Consider the following 5471-nt stretch of genomic DNA (forward strand, 5'->3'; position numbering starts at 1 on the left):
TGTCATTACAAATGAGAAAAATGAGCTTATTCCTACTAGAACTGTAACAGGATGGCGTGTATGTATTGATTATAGAAAATTAAATGACGCCACCAGAAAAGATCACTTTCCCTTACCTTTCATAGATCAAATGTTGGAAAGATTAGCCGGAAATAGTTACTATTGTTTTCTAGATGGATTTTCCGGATATTTTCAAATTCCAATAGCACCCGAAGATCAAGAGAAAACCACATTCACGTGCCCTTATGGTACTTTTGCTTACAAACGCATGCCATTTGGACTTTGCAACGCCCCTGCAACCTTTCAAAGGTGTATGATGGCAATTTTTCACGACATGATAGAAGAATGCATGGAAGTTTTCATGGATGACTTTTCAGTCTTCGGTGATACATTTGAATCATGTCTAGTTAATCTGGAACGAATGCTTATTAGATGCGAACAATCAAATCTAGTACTTAATTGGGAGAAATGCCATTTCATGGTTAAAGAAGGCATCGTTCTTGGTCATAAAATTTCAAAAGAAGGAATTAAAGTGGATAGAGCTAAAGTAGATGTAATTGCTAAACTTCCACATCCCACCAATGTTAGAGGAGTTAGGAGTTTTCTAGGGCATGCCGGTTTTTACCGACGTTTCATAAAAGATTTTTCTAAAATTGCCACTTCTATGAATAAACTCCTAGAAAAGGATGCTCCATTCATCTTTTCAGATGAGTGTATCAAATCTTTTAATATTCTTAAAGAGAAACTCACTAATGCGCCGATCATGATAACACCAAATTGGAATCTACCATTTGAACTAATGTGCGATGCAAGTGATTTTGCAATGGGAGCCGTTTTAGGACAAAGGATTGAAAAACGATTTCAACCTATATATTATGCTAGTAAGACGTTACAAGGAGCACAAACGAACTATACAACTACTGAAAAAGAACTCCTTGCTATTGTCTTTGCTTTTGACAAATTTCGATCATATCTCGTTCTAGCAAAAACGGTGGTCTATACCGACCATTCTGCTCTTAGATACCTATTTTCAAAACAAGATGCTAAACCAAGATTAATCTGTTGGATCTTACTCTTACAAGAGTTTGATATTGAAATCCGAGATAAAAGAGGAGCAGAAAATCTCGCCGCTGATCATCTTTCTCGTCTTGAAAATCCTGAATTAGAAGTTCTAAATGAATCGGCCATACAAGACAACTTTCCTGATGAATATCTATTGAAGATAGATTATAAAGAAATTCCATGGTTTGCAGACTATGCAAACTACTTAGTTTGTGGATTCCTTGAAAAAGGATTATCGTATCAAAGACGGAAGAAATTCTTCAGTGATATAAAACACTATTTTTGGGAAGATCCACATCTGTTTAAAAGTTGTCCCGATGAAATAATACGCCGATGTGTATTTGGAGATGAAGCTAGTAAAATATTAAACCATTGTCACACAGGACCAACAGGAGGGCATTATGGGCCTCAACTAACAGCAAGAAAAGTTTATGATGCTGGATTCTATTGGCCTACAATTTACAAAGACGCACACCTTCTTTGCAAATCCTGTGATGCTTGTCAAAGGGCCGGAAAAATAAGTCAACGTGATGAAATGCCACAAAATGTCATCCAAGTATGTGAAGTATTTGACATTTGGGGTATTGACTTTATGGGTCCATTTCCAAAATCTCATAATAATCTATATATACTCGTAGCCATTGATTATGTATCTAAATGGGCGGAAGCACAAGCTCTCCCAACTAACGATGCACGAGTTGTAGTCAATTTAAAACGTCTTTTTGCAAGGTTTGGAACACCGAAAGCTTTAATAAGTGATCGGGGAACTCATTTCTGTAATAATCAACTTGAGAAAGTTCTTAAAAGATATGGAGTAACTCATAAAATCTCCACCGTATATCATCCACAAACAAGTGGACAAGTTGAAAATACCAACCGAGCTTTAAAACATATTCTAGAGAAAACCGTAGGATCAAATCCGAAGGAATGGTCCATTAAATTGGAGGATGCACTCTGGGCTTTTAGAACAGCCTACAAAACTCCAATTGGAACCACACCTTTTAGACTTGTTTATGGAAAAGCATGTCATCTTCCAGTAGAAATTGAACACAAAGCATTTTGGGCTTTGAAGACATGTAATCTTGATATACATGAAGCTGGACGTCTACGATTAAGTCAACTAAACAAATTAGAAGAATTAAGACATGAAGCATACGAAAATTCGTTAATCTATAAAGAAAGAACGAAGAAATGGCATGATAAAAGAATCAGAAGTTCAAAAGAATTTAAAGAAGGAGACAGAGTTCTTCTTTTCAATTCACGATTCAAGCTATTTCCTGTAAAATTGAAATCAAGATGGTCTGGACCATTCATAGTTAAAAGAGTTTTCCCATACGGAACAGTAGAATTGATAAATTCAAATGGGATTGAATTTAAAGTTAATGGTCACAGAGTTAAACATTACATACATGGTCCGATGGAAGTCGACAACGAAGTTAATCACAATTTCGACACCACAGCTAACTAAGTGTGGGGAGAATCAAGGGGTTTATGTATTTCTGTTAGAGTTAGATTGTCTGTTTTCGTGTAGTTCTCGAAAATAGAACCCGAATGGTCTTTCCCTAACAGACCCTAAAGAACTAGTCTTCTCCCCCCATTCTGAATTTTTATTTTTTTAGGTTTTTACAAAATGAAGACTGCCTGTGAACTAAACCATGGTCTAATGCTACACGCTTTGATCACTAAACGTAATAATGACACACTTCCGAGTGAAATAGTATCAGTAATCAGAGAAAGAATGGACGGAGTTAGAAAAGAATCCAGATGCGAAGATAATAAGTTACAATTTGGTAAAGGAAAATCAAAATCCGCAACGAAAAGAAGAGCACGACACCTAGAAAGATGTCACAAATGCGGAAAATGGTCACATGGAGGTAAATGTTCAAATAATCAAACCTATTCAAACACCGAATTTGTTACTTTATGCAGAGACGGACCGTTCATATGTTTAGAAGAAAAAACACTGAATGCTCGAGGTTACGCCTATGTAGCTATGGAAAACCAATTAAACCGACTATCTTATGAATGGGATAGATCATATAACTAAGAATACTATCTCACAGGTAAGTCTGTACAGTTTTTATTTTTTATTTATTTTTATTTTTAAACCTTTTGATAATAAACGCTAATTTGTTCGCTATAAAGTATTGAATTGGTATTGAATAAAATTAGGTTTGGCGACCGAAATTATTGATATCATTCAAAAATTTATTACATCACTGCGAAATTTAACGTTTATTCTTAAGGTATAAATATCTTTAATCAATCAACCCAAAATATTTCAAAAATTCGTCATGAGTTAAATTAGGTCTTGGAACCGAAATTACTTTACCGAAAAGAGGGGCGTATATTTTTGATAATATTTGATTGATTAAAGTGGGATAAAAAGCCAAAAAGATTTTTAATTTTATTTTTACCATGTTTTTAAAATTAATATATAAATCTTAAATTAATATTGTAAACTTTGTAAAAACAATATATTTAAAATTGTAAATATTTGAAAAATTAATATAAGTTTGGTGTGAATTTATAATATGAATTTTTAAATTAAGTTTGGTGTGAATTTTTAATTATTAAAATATGAATTTTTAATTTTATGCATTTTAAATTGTAAGTTTGGTGTGAATTTATAATATGAATTTTTAAAATTAAGTTTGGTGTGAATTTTTAGTTTTTAAATATGAATTTTTAATTTTATGCATTTCAAATTTTAAGTTTGGTGTGAATTTTTAATATTAATTTTGAATTTTATATTTAAATTGTGTGAATTTAAAAACAAAAATTTACTTTATCTCATTAAGTTAAAAATATGATTTTTAAAATTCATCGTAAGTTGAAGACTAGATCTTTGAACCGAAATTGCTTTACCCAAGGGAGGGACGAGAACTTTTACTATCATTATTTTTAATCTTATTGAATTAAAGTATGCCAAAAACATTAAAAAAACTCAAAAATCTTAGCTTTTAAAACAATCGCTACAAAAAGACAAATTTTAAAATTTTGTCGAAGGACGGACTAGGACATCAATCCGAAACGACCTCGTCCTAAATAACAAGGGAAACAAAATTTTAAAAATTAATTACTTAATTGTTTTATAAGTTAAAGATTATATATAAAAAAAATAAAAAAAAATAAAAAATATATATATATACCAAACTCCGCGACTCGCGGAGTTTGGAGGTTTAATCTCCGCGACTCGCGGGAAGATCGAATTACAGAAAAAAAATATAAGAGCTGTAACAGCTCAGTTGCACACCTCAAACAAGAAAACTGCGAAAATAACCCTCGAAAATACCCGAAAAATACACCCCAAAATCACAATTTTTAACCGTTAATCATCAAATCTTTTACTAAAATCATGTTGAGAAGGATGCTATCGAGGAATTACTCAAGAAAAACGGTAAATTTCTACACCTAAACACCATTTAATCCGAAAATTAGTGTTCTTGAGCAATTTTTTCCCCAATTTGATTTTGATGCTTTTTAGTGTAATTATGCTTAAATTGTTTATGTATTATGCTTGTATAACCTAGATTGATGCTATTTAACATGATTAGAAGCCTTAAACTTCAAATTTTGAGTAATCTATGGTTTGTGTTCTTGAGCAAATTTGGGGCTTTTTGATATAAACAGGTTATGGCCGATTTTTGTCATGAATTGTTGCTAAATTAAGTAGTGTAACATGTTTAGGTAGTTAAATGATCCAAACTTTGAGCCTAAACATGATTTTGAGAATTAAAGTGGACTTTTTCAAGTCTAAAATTCATGAACTTGATTTTTGAGAGATAATGTCATTTGAAACTTGTTTAATTGCTAGTAATGATTATTTTGACATGTTATTTGAGTTGAATGCTTATGAACTTGGCGAACATTTTCGTATATGCTTATTTGAAAAAGTGTAGATTTGATGAAAATATGAAAATGAGCTTAAGTTTGATATAAATTGATCATGTCATTGTAATTATTTTGATTGATGATTTTGCTGACACTAATGCATATTTGGATGCACAAAAATTGTGTTTGATGTGTTTTGCAGACTGAAAGGGGTGAATCTTCATCCCAAGCTCGCAATGCTCCTGCTGAGAATGCGGAACAACAGGAGGTGGATAACTACTACAAGCAGGATATACCTCATCCAGTCATGACATTTTCTGATATGCACTTGGAAGATTTGAATCCGAACCTGAGATTTGACAGACTTTGGATAGATTATCCAAAGTATCAAAGTGGGTTGCATACGCTTCATTCTAAAGTTGTTGAGGTACCTAGGGTCATAGAATGGGGACCCTTAGAAGCTGTAGAATTGGCTGGGCCAATTAGAGAATTACTTGTACAGAGGTATGGTAATTCTACTTTTAATGACTGGGTACGTTTATTCACCATGCGTAGACCTGTATATAAAGTATGGT

The sequence above is a fragment of the Rutidosis leptorrhynchoides genome, chromosome 11 (genome assembly GCF_046630445.1).
Source record: "Rutidosis leptorrhynchoides isolate AG116_Rl617_1_P2 chromosome 11, CSIRO_AGI_Rlap_v1, whole genome shotgun sequence".
NCBI lineage: Eukaryota > Viridiplantae > Streptophyta > Magnoliopsida > Asterales > Asteraceae > Rutidosis > Rutidosis leptorrhynchoides.